Genomic DNA, 14,166 nt, shown 5'->3' with positions numbered 1-14,166 from the left:
TACTATTTTCTTAAAAATAATGGGAGGATGAACTCAAAGAGAAAATCTCTGAAGAACAACGAGTCACAGGACCTGTACAACTTATTTAAGATGAGTCAGTATATATAGCAAATCCTCCACCTCGTAAATCTTATAGGATCTTCCATCCTTTAGAAAGGTACTTGGTATTCTTACAAAGAATTCAGAGAAAATATTTCTCAAGGGAGATTGAGAAATATAGGGATGATCCTAAAAATCCTACAATGATATGATATGAGGAATCATGTAATTACATGAAGGTCAGTGGGAGGGTCCCATATTGACATCGGTTATGATGTGGTTATATATAGAATTTTTTTTTCAAAGAGCAAGGTTAAACATTTTGAAAATAAAGGTCTATAGAGATAGATCCTGAAAGGATGTTTGTTTTTCATAGACAAATACATAGAGGAAGTGCTAAAAGAGTTTAGTATTAAAACCTTCAAGAGAAATCTATTATCCTCTTAGGTATGAGTGTATGCCATGTTATGTACTCAACATGGTACATTTTACTGTGAAAGTCACAAGCAGATATTAGTCGAATCCAGATTAGGAGCATTGGATTGCTGTGAAAATATTCTTAAGTACTTGAAAAGTACAAAGAGATTATTCCTCATCTTTGAAGAAGGATTAGAGCTAAGAGTAGGAGGATATACTAATGTTGATAGAAGAATGTCTACATCAGCATGTATTCTTGAGTTATGTTGGTTCGATTTGTTGGAAGGATTCCAAGCAATCAACTAATGGATGCTGAATGTGCTATAGATGTATAGGATGCATTTTAATTTTTATGATAGTTGCAAAACTAGATGTCATACCATTAGATGTTTTGACATTGTACTGTAAAGATAATGATCCATAGCCCTTGCTAAGAAGCTAGGGTCTCACCAGAAGTCCATGCACATAGAGCAGAGATGTCATGATACCTCAAGTAGAAATACATAGAGGTATAGAAAGTAGACTCCACCTAGATATGGTAGGCCCGAGTCACTTAGCTAGCTAGACATCGAAGCCTATCTTCAGAAGATGGGGCTCAGATATATGACAGATTGGCTTTAGTGTAAGTGAGAGTTTGTTAGATGTATGCCCTAGAAGTCAATCTTGACTGACATATACTTTTTTCTAAGGCATATTTTATATTTGATGGGTAGTCTTTATAACCAATCATGTCTTATGTGTCTATGATTTATCCTAAAAATTAATAAAGATGATTTTATATATTTTTAAGGTATTAAAAATTTGAGACATACATCATTAGTGATTAATTTCTAAATACTTTCGATCGAAGGATTGTTACGGAGGACAGTGATCAATTCATTCAAGATCGATGTATGGATCACCTCCCTTTAGGATAGATGAGTCTCAAGTCTGCGGTGTAGAGACACTAGGGTGAGAGTGTAGATGGTTGTTAGAGAATAATTTACACTGAGTATGACCAACATGAGAAACTACTTGGATGTCTACTCACTCGTCAGTGATTTTCTCGATGCTGCAGTGGTGTGACTGATCTTTTGATCTACGGTGTGTTGGCTATTCGTAGCGAGGCTACTTAGTTTGACTGTACATTCTCTTGGTCCCTAGCCATTTGGGTCCTTATTGTGTATGTTGGCTATTGTAGGTTCAGGTTCGCTATTTGGAGTAGAATGCACCTGGATGAAATCTATCGAACTCGGTAGAAAAGGAGAAGTCCTATGTGATTCGTAAGATCAAGTTTAAAAAATCTCTAATCAAGTAAGTGTGAATACTGAAAAAGAGTTTTCATAAAATTTACAGATGAACTCGAGTTGAGCCAATCTAATATATGACTGACGATGGAGTTTGACGAGTTTTCTATGACCTCTGTCAAATCAGAACTCACGATAGAGAGATTGTATCACACGATAACTGCACCTAAAGATTTAACTTTTTTGTTCTGTTGGGTTGCCACTATATATTGCTAGACATCACTGATAGATCGTGAGAACTCATTAAGATCATTTTTAGATCAATGATCTTTGTTGAGGTGAGTTGGAATCATTTCAATCCATCGAAAAGAGTTTCGATGATACTGTGATAGAGATCACGGTATGTCTTACTATCAGACAGAATAGAACCTGAGAGGTCATACACAAAAGGAGCATGACCTAATCAATGGCTTAGATCATATTCGAATTATTAATCGGATTGATAGTTTGAATTTTAGAAATTACTAATTTGTAATCGTTACAGTTTTGATAGCTACTAATTATTAGCGCAAGGACTTAATTATAAATATTATATTTTTTTAAAGTTGATTAAATTATAAATTAAATTTTAATTAATTTAAATCAAATTTATTTTAATTAAATTAAATTAAATTTAATATTAATTGGATTCAATTATCCAAATCAGATTTGGATTTCAAGCTTGATTGGATTAGGCTTGACAACCTTACGAATTTGACTTGTTTCAGACTCGATTGAATCCGATTGAGACCAAATTTGAACTAAAAGAACCATGACTCAAAGAGCTCAAATTTTTTAAGACTCTCTCTCTAGAAATCATGCCAAGAAGGGAAGAGGGGTGTTGTCTTTCTCGTGCTTCTCTTGTTGCACATGTGAAAGGGGATTGGCACCCCACCTTATCTAAAATTCTTTCTCATTCAAATTTTTTTATTTAAATATGATTCAAAATAGGATAGAAACATATCTAATTGAGGCATGGAAGATTTTTTTTGTGCAACAAAAAAAATTGGAGAAAGGAGGGCATGCGCTAGTTGTGTGCATGAGACATCTCTCCTTCTTTCTTCCCTTATCTCAATGCATCTCATCCCTTCTCTTTAATTTGAATGCCCAAGATCAAATAGGATTTGATCTATTAAGGTATTAAGAAGGGTTTTGGCATGAGATATGGGTGGTTGGTGCGACAAAAATAAAAAGAGGGAGAGAGGGAGAGTGTAATAAAAGAAGAGGGTCTTCTTTTTTGCCGTGTGGGTGGTCTTCAACATTTCCTCTCCTTTCTTCCTTCACTTTCCATGCCTAAGATCTGATAAAGATCAGATCTAAAAAAAAAAAGAGAGAGAAGAAGAGAAGAAGGGTTCTTTTTCTCTTCATGGTGATCTGGTTCAGATCCTGTCGGATCTGTGCAAAAGAGTTCGCACAGCAATTTTCTTCTTCAAGATCTAGAAGAAGAGATCTAGATCTAAAGATGAGGAGTGAGATCTTTAAGGTGATAGCATATCGATGATCTCGATGCTCCGATCAGGCATCTCCATATGGATACCAGTAGAGATCGAGCATAGCGCGGCTACGATCAGAACCCTAGACATCTGTAGATCCAAAGGTAAGGAGATCTGATCTCCATTTATTTTTACTAACGACTATTTTTCTTTTCAGATTTCAGATCATAGTTGCATGTTCGTGTCAAGATTTTTGCTATGATTTTTAGATCAGATTTGGTGCATGATTTAATTAAAAATATTTTAATTGATTTACTTCCACTGCTCAGATGCTTAGAAAATTTTTGAACTTCACGTGCAAAACCATATTGATTTTCTAACACTAGATGTCACTAGTAGATTGTGAGAGCTCACTAAAATTATTTTGAATTGATAATCTTTCTAGATGGAATTATTCCAACCTATTGAAAACTGTTTCGATAATACTATGATAGAGATTATGGTATATCTCACTATCAGATAAAACAAAACCTATGGGGTCACACACAAAAGAAGTTTGATTGGATCAAATGATTAAATCATGATCAAATGATCAACATGATTAATAATTTGGATCAATTTCTAAAAGTTATAAGTAGAGGATCAGCTAATAGTTAGCATGGAGGACTCAATTTGATGAGATCAAGTTGAGGATCAAGTCTTAAATAATTCAATCAGATTTAATTTATTTAGGCTTGGCCTAATTGAACCTAATTGGGTATCTGAATTTTAGATTTGAGTCCTAATTAGATTAGGATTGAGTTTGGATCAAGTTGGGCTTCAATCAGGTTTGAATTAGGTTTGAACTGGATTCGAACTGAATCAGATTGAACCCAATTCAAGATAAGATGCTTGAGTCCCATCCATTGGGACTCTCTCTCTTCATTGTCACCCAAAGTGGATGCCAATATCAGATTGGCATGCCACTTGGTGGATGGATGAGGGAGAGGATCGCAAGTTCAAATGTTGTCACCCCTCCCTGTGCTTATCTCTTTGCCATGCCACCTCTTCATGTGCTCATTTATCTACATGCCTAACTTGGATCAGGGTTGGTTTAAGTTGTGATGAGGATGGATTCAATTTGAATTCAACCTTTATCATGATAAGATCATCCTTATCTCCTCCTTGGACACTATCTATAAAAGGAGGAGAGGTCTTGGGCACCAAAGGAGTTGGTGGCTTCCCTTTTGGGTATGTGCTGAGTTCTCTTGGAGAGAAATTAGGTGGGTCATGGGCTGTCTCCTCTTGGGAGTGAGGCTTTGTGAGAAAGAGTTCAGAGAAAGAGAGAAGAAGAGAGAGAGAGAAGGAGTTCTTTCACTACATCTCTTTTTTCTCTGATCCTACATGAAAGGAGTTCGTGTGTAAATCCTCAGATTGTCTTTTATGAGAGTCGAAGAAGAAGATCCAATTTGAAAGAGTGAGATCTATAAGAGAGCTAGCATCTTGATGATCTCGGATGCTTCTGATCTGCATCAACCTCGTGTGGATATCCGTAGATAACGTATATGCGGCTTTATCAGAACCTATAGACATCCTCAGATCTAGATTTAGGAGTTTAGCACTACAGGTAGGTGATCTGATCATCGATTTTATTTTTGATTTTGAAATCAGATGCATGTTCATCTTATCTTCATCATATGAATTAGATGTATAGGTGTTAGATTAGATCTATGCATATGTATATTAAAATAATTTTAATCTAATTTTTTGCTGTATATTTTGAAAAAATTTTGAAAAATCTACATGCTTGAAACACCTAAATCCAACACCTAGGGTGCCTCATGTGGTTATCAGGATCATCTGACGATTAATGCTAGAGCCGGTGAATGAGTTCTCCAGTTGACCGTTGGAGGCTCGTGACACTGCATGGGAGATGTTCTTGGTAAGTCAAAGATGTTTAATTTTTAAATTTATAGTATATTAGTATTCTATTTATTAATACATGCTTGCTTCTAATTATAGAAATACTACTAATTCGAGAGTCCTCAAGATGAGGAGACTGGCTGTCGAACCTTTAAGGAGGTCACCACATATAGGCTCTGTGATGGACTGTACAATCTTAGACAATCCATCATTGAGTTCTCCAATTTTGAGTCACCATCGGATTGAAAGTCTTTCATGGATCATGAGATGTGGACGGAGGTATGGGAGGCCCTCTATGACCAGTAAAGCGGTGAGGACTACTCTGGTAGACGGTAGAGGACTCGATAAAATCAGACCACCAACCAAGATTTGATCAAGCACATTGATTGCTCCATTAGCACACATGTTATAGTAGATAGATTGATAAAAATTTTAAACTTATATTAGTCTTATATTTAGTTGATCATATATATATTTTTAGTAACTTAATTTTTTTATTTACTTATTGTAGACACGATAGCTGGATCATGTATCAGGGCAGCTATAATTATGGGATGCCACACACCAGTCTAGGAAGATCAATGATTACTTAGATTTTAGATCCAGACAGATCATAGTAACTTAAAATATTATTTATTAAGTTTTTATATATACTGATATATATAATTATGCTAATAATTTTTTAAATTATGTAGGTGGATTATGCAGAGTACGTCGTAGCGTGGCATGATGAGGACCCATCCTCTCAACCACTCGACCTCGAAGGATGGCTCAGGGCCACCAAAGGGGTGAGCAGCAGTGAGGTCATAGGGTTTGAGCATAGCTTTGACCCTCCAATAGCTTCCTAATCTTTGACGTCCTCCCTTCAGGCCTCGACGATCCAGACGTGGGATTGATGCACATATTGAGGAGATCGTATAGAGGCTTTTTTGCCAACGACCTCAGAGCTTCTGGAACATCATCCATGAGATGATTGTTGAGATTCTCTGAGACCTGCATCTATATGACCAGCTAAGTTCATCGTCACAACCATCACAATAGATAAGTTAAGCAGTATTAATAAGTTTCTTTACTTATTTTAAATTTTTATATTTATAAGCTTTATATAGTTAGGCTTGAGTCGAGGAAAGGAGATCTAAAGTCAAAAGTTAATCTATCCATCTGATGGATAGGTCAGAGGTGTAGATACGTCTATATCATCGAATAAAATGTGTGGAACAATCCATTCAAGAATCGAAGGAGATATTGAAATATAACCCTCCGTGCCGGTTTACACTTCAAGCAGAAAAAAGGGGTACCTAAGGGGTCAAAATTCAATCTAACCATCTGATGAATGGGTTGGAGGTGTTTATAGCTCCATATCATCGAATGAAATATATAGAAACAAGCTGTTCGAAAATCGAAAGAGTATATCAAAATATATCCTTCCATGCTAGTTTAGGCTTCAAGGGGAAAGGAGGGGGTATCCAGTGGATCAAAATTCAATCTAACCATCCAATGGACTGGCTGGGATATCTATAGTTCCATATCATTGAATGAAATATATAAGAATAATCTGTTTGAGAATTATCCCTCCATAAAGGTTTAGTCTTGAGGCATACTAATTACTTTAGTTTTATAGTTTCAATTAATTTAGTTCTAAAATTATTAATAAAATTTTATTTTTCTTTATTATAAGATGTTGGGATATCTGGCTCTCATCCACCTACTGCTACAGACGATGTACAGGATTAAGACCAGGAGTAGGAGCAAGATCTTCATTGATTATTTTTAGTTTTGATGTAATATATTTAATTTTGATATTTGAACAATGTTATCTTATACAATTGGATGATTCATACTTTTTATATAATATTGATTTTTAATTTATGATAGTGATAGTTAATTATTAGTTGTTATAGTGTTTGTAAATATATGTTGGTTGTTAATTATAGCAGATCTTAGTAAATATATTTGCTGAAATTTATTTTAAAAAAATCTATTATTAGCAATGACTAAATCCATCATTAGTACCATTACTAACTATTAGCGACGACTATAGCTTATTAGCGAGGGATTACAATAGTTGCTAATATATTTTTTGATATTTTTTTAATTTAATTTAAAAAATAATTTAAAAATTATTATAAGCGATGGATTTGCCGTCACTAATTATTATTGCTAATACTTTATTAGCGATGATTTTTTTCACTATTACTAATAATGGTCTTCAGCATCCAACTTTTTTTTCGATGGTTTATTGACGATGGTGTTTAGTCACTAATAGTATTAGTGATGATTTTTCGGCCTTCAGCGATGGCATTTAGCTATCACTAATAATTAATTTTCTTGTAGTATAAGCAATGAATAGTCTGCCAAGCTATTTGAACAAATGAATGGATCCAAATTGGAGTCTCGAATACCATGCCCGCACCAATTTTCTGAGTGTGACCAGGAAGATGAGGCAAAGACGGACATCTAAGGCACCCTGCAGCATCATAAGGGTCCCGTAACCCTCTAGATGATCGAGAGGATCTGAGAAGCCATCATATAGCTCCATTTGAGGCATCTTGAACTGGCTCGAAACTAGTTCCCTTAGAATGGTTTGGGAGAAAGGAGGTTGGGAGTTGAAGTTCAGGTCGTCATTGCTCTGGTGAGGCCCACTCTCGACTTCACCAAAGTGGTACTCAATACTTAGACTTTCTTCTCAAGTTCCTCCTCTCGTTGTGACCTTCCAGCCCTGGGAAGATAGCTCGGAGTTGAATCTCCATTGGAAGAAGAGCATCGTCGCTGGTCTTCTTCCCTTAAGCTCCAATAGGAGGATAAGTGGGGTGGAGAACCAGGAGTTGAGTACTGGAGGTGCCGTTGGGAGGCAAGCTCTGAACTCTAAGGTGAGACCATCTACTGTGTTGGGAGAGAGCCACCTAAGGGGCCGCCTCCAAGCATTGCTATAGCTTCGTCATCTGCTGGAGCCGTTGCACAGTGCTAGTCAAAGCCTGGATCTGATGAGCTAGGGTGTTGAGGGTTTACAGATCCATTGTAATAGGGGTTGCACTGCAACAGACCCTCGAGCAGTGCTGCTCTGGCTGTAGTGCACAAACTTAATGAGAGGTGGCAGAGTTGTGTGCTCTCATCTACATCATGTTCACTTTTCTCTTGAAATGGACTTGATCCTTCTTGTAGTACCAATTCTGTTGCTGTAAGTCTCCGATTTGCTAATGACGTGGCTGGAGTTAGATACCATCTAAGAATTAGGATGTCGGAAGAAACCTACAAGAGATGTCCACACTCACTAGGGGCTTTCTGGTGGGAGATCCTTCGATACTTAAGTTATTCAGAGCCTTGAGAATAGTAGAGAAAAGAGTGAGAATGGAAGAGAAGGAGAGTGGTGGTGTGCTATTTTCTTTTTCCAATGGAGCTTATCTGAGGGTTCCATCAGTACCTTTTTATATAAAGGTGGAGCCATAGGTGGTTTAGCTGGAATTTTTAGGCCATTATGCTAGCCTAGTTAGGGCACTAGGTCATGTTCTGAAAGGTCATTATGATAGGGGATCATTTCGCTATCATGCGAATCAAAGTTGTTAGGTGGTTGTGGATTTTTTCACATGGACTAAGGAGCTGGTAGTCGGTGATTGGTGCCGAGCTGAGACCCCATGCCAATGCCTATGTCTAGGACTTGGGCATCATTCAATATGAGAGCTCTATTCTTGGTCCTCAATATGATCCGGCCATAGGGTTGGTACACCTTCGATCAAGTGGTTGGAAGGTTTTGATCACAAGGTCGGTCAATGTTCGAGCCAAAGGTTAGAAAGTGTGGTGGTGAGGGGTTGGTCTGTCTTGGCCACCTATCATTCTCCGATGTCGACGGCAATTTTGTCGAGTTATCTGTGAATATCCGATCATGTACTAAAGAAAATATTTCAGATAGTGGATTACCTCCACAACAGCCGTAACTTTCCATAAATGCAATAAAAAGAAAGATTTTCAAAGATTTTCAATTCGATTATGGCATTTGCATTGGATCATGCACATATACCTACATGCACTAAAGCAAGTGGGCATTGAGCCCTCCAATTAGTTTTCTTAGGAAATATATCCCAATAATGCTTTCCTAGCATACTACCTGAATTAAAGGTCAACCTTGTATCAAATCTTTTTGATACAAGAGATTTGAGTTCTTTAAAACCAAGATGTCCTTATGTAAAGTATCACAGCCAGTCATCATTAAAAGATACTTTCATAGATATATTCAAAGGAAAACTTTATTTTCCACCATAGGAACTTCGAAAAAAAAAAGCTTTCTATTTCTATTTCCTTGGATCTTTAAAAATTCGATAGCATCCTTCTTCAAGAATTGGCCTACACTCAGCAAAATGGGACCAATCTAAAAACATAAAGCATATTAATTAAGAACATAAATCATAGAAATCAAAATAAAAACATATTTGGTGCTTATTTTTATTTTCTATCTATTAAAATTATTTTTATTATCTTTAAAAAAAATAAGACTCTTGCACTTTCCTTTCTTAAAATAATAAATGCATACTTTTTAGCACTACCACCATTCAACACCATCTTGATCTGCCACCACCATCTTTGCCACTATCGTAGTTGTTGCTTTGGTTGCTACTATCATTATTACCACAACTGCACTAATATTACTATCTTTACTATCCCACCACATTTGGTATACCTCTGCCATATTGTCAAGACCTCTTATAATAGTTATTTTTGCCATTGTACCACAGCCATTGCTGTCATTTTTGCCACTTTTATCGTACCGTTGTCGCTATTGCAATATCACCAATACCTATGCTATCTTTATCATTGCTACTATCATCATGACTATTATTATTATATTTATATTTTTAAAAATAAAGTGATGATGTCAAATATATTTATATTTTTTAAAAAATAAAATAAAAATTAATTTTTTATTTTTTTATTTTTGAAAATAGAATAAAACTAATGCCTAACCTCTAACAGAGATTGAAAAAACAAAAACTTGGTTTAGCCGTTTCATAAATAGAGTCTAATAGTGGTTTAATCTTTAAATTTCTAGATATGTGCGTTGGCCAAATAACCTTAATCCAATGCAAAAGTTTCTTTCTTTCATCCCTTTTATTTTTGTTCACAGCAAGTTATTCATCTCTCCGGTGCATAGCACATGCAAAATACTGATAGGAACAAAAAATATGTCCTAGATCGAGATGCGCCCCATTTGTCTGTTGCAGTGCAATTTATTGGTGCTGCACGATTAAGACTTCAGAAGTTAGGCACAAGAGAGAAAAACTGATAGTACCGCATGATCGTATTAGAAAAAAAATTTTACATGTATATTTTTTTAAATATTTAAATTTATATAAATATTTTTTTAAAATTAATATATTCATATATATTTTTATAAAATATTTTTTTTGTATATATACCTATATCATCTAATATTGTTAAAAATTAACGGTTTAAAACTAAAATAGCTAAAATATACTTATAGATAGATGTGCAAAAAAAAAAGATATATATGTAAATAGTAATTTTATGAGGATATTCACATAAATTGAAATATTTGGAAGGGCATACATGCAATAAATCTTTAACATAAGTATATCTCTCTTGGTTCATTAATTTTTTGCTTATTCTAATAGAAAAAAATTAATATATATCACTAAAATAATAAATTTACTTAATTTATTAATTTACATAGATAATGTTGGTACAAAAATCTGCTTGCGCCGGAGAAGCTGGAGTCGGGGAAGTCGCGGTCGCCGCCGGGACCTGCAAAGGAAGTCTAAACCGGAGGTGGGGTTGCTCCGGCAAGACCCTCCGACGCTCAAGTCAGTTCTCTGCCTCAACAAGAATGGAGTGCTCGAACGGAGAATTTAGCAGAGTTTTGAAATAAGAAATGAGCTTATCGAATAACGTATCTGGGTCTCCCTTTTATAGGCGGAGGAAGCAACGAATTGATGGCGATGTTTGTAACCGTCTGGCAGTGGACTGCCCAGGGTCAGACGGAGTTTGCTGCGAAGCATAGTGGAACGGACCTGTGGCTATCGCTGGGGCGTGCCACGTGGAGTCTGCCACATGAAGTGGGGCGGCGTTTTGCCGTCGTGACTTGCCAGTGGATGGGAGAATCGCGCAGTATCCGTTGCAGGAGGTGGAGCAGGATCGTGGCCGTTTATCGTGGCTGGTCAGGTAGTAATGGAGCCGTGCGGGATCCGTCATGGGGAGTGGAGCAGTGCTGCGATTGTTACTGCGGCCTGTCAGGGAGTGGTGGAGCTGCGCGGAATCTGCCGCAGGAAATGTAGCAGAATCGTGGCTGCGATCGTGGCCTGGGAGTGCTGATCTGTCGGCTGAAGTTCGGCAGTGGTCAGAGTCCGGCCACCGTAGAGGTCCGGACGAAGACTGTCTGCAGCCGTTGGAATCGAGGACGGAGCCCGGCTCCCGTAGGAGTCCGGGCGAAGTTTTTCTGCAGTCAAGGTTAAAGGCGAAGTCTGGCTCCCGTAGGAGTTCGGTCAAGGCTTACCAGCAATTAACGTTGAGGACGGAGCCCGGCTCCCGTGGGAGTCCGGGCGGAGTCTGCTCGCAGCTGAAGTTATCGGCGGAGTCCGGCTCCCGTAGGAGTCCGTCCGGCTCCCGTAGGAGTCCGGTCGCAGTCTGCCTTGCAGCCGTTGGAGTCGAGGACGGAGCTCGGCTCCCGTAGGAGTCCGGGTGAAGTTTTCCTGCAGTCAAGGTTAAAGGCGAAGTCCGGCTCCCGTAGGAGTCCGGACGGGGCTTACCAGCAGTTGACGCTGAGGACGGAGCCCAGCTCCCGTGGGAGTCCGGGAGGAGTCTGCTCGCAGCTGAAGTTATCGGCGGAGTCCAGCTCCCGTAGGAGTCCGTCCGGCTCCCGTAGGAGTCCGGTCGCAGTCTGCCTTGCAGCCGTTGGAGTTGAGGACGGAGCTTGGCTCCCGTAGGAGTCCGGGCGAAGTTTTCCTGCAGTCAAGGTTAAAGGCGAAGTCCGGCTCCCGTAGGAGTCCGGACGGGGCTTACCAGCAGTTGACGCTGAGGACGGAGCCCGGCTCCCGTGGGAGTCCGGGCGGAGTCTGCTCGCAGCTGAAGTTATCGGCGGAGTCCGGCTCCCGTAGGAGTCCGGTCGCAGTCTGCCTTGTAGCCGTTGGAGTCGAAGACGAAGCTCGGCTCCTGTAGGAGTCCGGGCGAAGTTTTCCCGCAGTCAAGGTTAAAGGCGAAGTCCGGCTCCCGTAGGAGTCCGGATGGGGCTTACCAGCAGTTGACGCTGAGGACGGAGCTCGGCTCCCGTAGGAGTCCGGGCGAAGCTATCCTGTAGTCGATGTCGGCGGTGGAGCCCGGCTCCCGTAGGAGTCCGGGCGGAGTCTGCTTGCGGCTGAAGTTGTTGGCGTCGAGGATGAAGCCCGGCTCCCATAAGAGTCCGGGCGAAGTCTCCCTGCAATTAAAGTCAGAGGGGAGGTCCGGCTCCCGTAGGAGTCCGGACGAGGCCTACCAGCGGTTGATGCTGAGGACGGAGCCCGGCTCCCGTAGGAGTCCGGGTGGAGCTGTCCTGTAGTCGATGTCGGCGACAGAGCCCGGCTCCCGTAGGAGTCCGGGCGGAGTCTGCTTGCGGCTGAAGTTGTTGGCGTCGAGGATGAAGCCCGGCTCTCATAAGAGTTCGGGCGAAGTCTCCCTGCAATTAAAGTCAGAGGGGAGGTCCGGCTCCCGTAGGAGTCCGGACGAGGCCTACTAGCGGTTGATGCTGAGGACGGAGCCCGGCTCCCGTAGGAGTCCGGGTGGAGCTGTCCTGTAGTCGATGTCGGCGGCGGAGCCCGGCTCCCGTAGGAGTCCGGGTGGAGTCTGCTTGCGGCTGAAGTTGTTGGCGTCGAGGATGAAGCCCGGCTCCCATAAGAGTCCGGGCGAAGTCTCCCTGCAATTAAAGTCAGAGGGGAGGTCTGGCTCCCGTAGGAGTCCGGACGAGGCCTACCAGCGGTTGATGCTGAGGACGGAGCCCGGCTCCCGTAGGAGTCCGGGTGGAGCTGTCCTGTAGTCGATGTCGGCGGCGGAGCCCGGCTCCCGTAGGAGTCCGGGCGGAGTCTGCTTGCGGCTGAAGCTGTTGGAGTTCTTGGTGACGGAGCCCGGCTCCCGTAGGAGTCCGGGCGAAGTTGTCGTGTAGTCGATTCCACTGAGGACCTCGGCTGTGGGCATTTTATACCCAACAGATAAAATAATTTTTTTATTAAATAATAGATCAAAATTATTTTACCTAGAAGATAAACAGATCGTAACTATCCATGTTTCCTCTAATGTATAAAATAAGTTTTTAAGAAAAGTATCTAAACCTGATATTAGATGAATAGCTTATATATTTGCATAAAATGGACATAGTTGTAGATTTGGATATTATGTAATAATAAAAATTTATAATTTTATTTATTTTATTTTAAAAATTTTTATGAAAAATATCTTTGTGAAGTACATCAGGTATATCATATTGTTATAAAATGGACATAATCGCCCCATATTGTATGGAAATAAAATAAAATATAATATTTTAATATATAAATATTATATAATATCGCCATCATATTGTTATATTATATAATATGTTATTACATTATGGAGTAAGAGGGCCTAAATCTATTTAGATGAAATAGATAAAAATAAAATTAGAATTTTTTACGTGTATATCCTTCTAAACATTTAAATTTGCATGAATACCCTAATGAAATTGCTATTTGTATATATATCTTTATAAATTTTTGTTTTGCACATTTATCCATAAGGATATTTTAGTCATTTAAATTTTAAACCATTAATTTTTTAACAGTGTTAAATGATGGAGCACATATGTAAAAAAAATAAGAAAAAAAATGATATACATGCAAAATAAGTATTTTATAAAAATATATATATAAATATTAATTTTAAAAAAATATTTATATAAATTTAAATATTTAAAAAATATATATATATATAAAAATTTATTAGAAAAAATATTTTAATAATTTTTAAAATTAGTAGGCTGATCATGCGCTAGGTTTCGGCATAGATGAGCCGCTAACTGTATGGGCCGAAAAAGGTGCGACTAGAGTTTTCAAGACTCCACAAATATATGCGGTGCAGTCTTTTTGCTTGGTGCTGTG

The sequence above is a fragment of the Elaeis guineensis genome, chromosome 5 (assembly GCF_000442705.2).
Source record: "Elaeis guineensis isolate ETL-2024a chromosome 5, EG11, whole genome shotgun sequence".
Taxonomy (NCBI): domain Eukaryota; kingdom Viridiplantae; phylum Streptophyta; class Magnoliopsida; order Arecales; family Arecaceae; genus Elaeis; species Elaeis guineensis.
The sequence above is the reverse complement of the archived record's forward strand: the minus strand, read 5'-3'. Positions refer to the sequence as shown.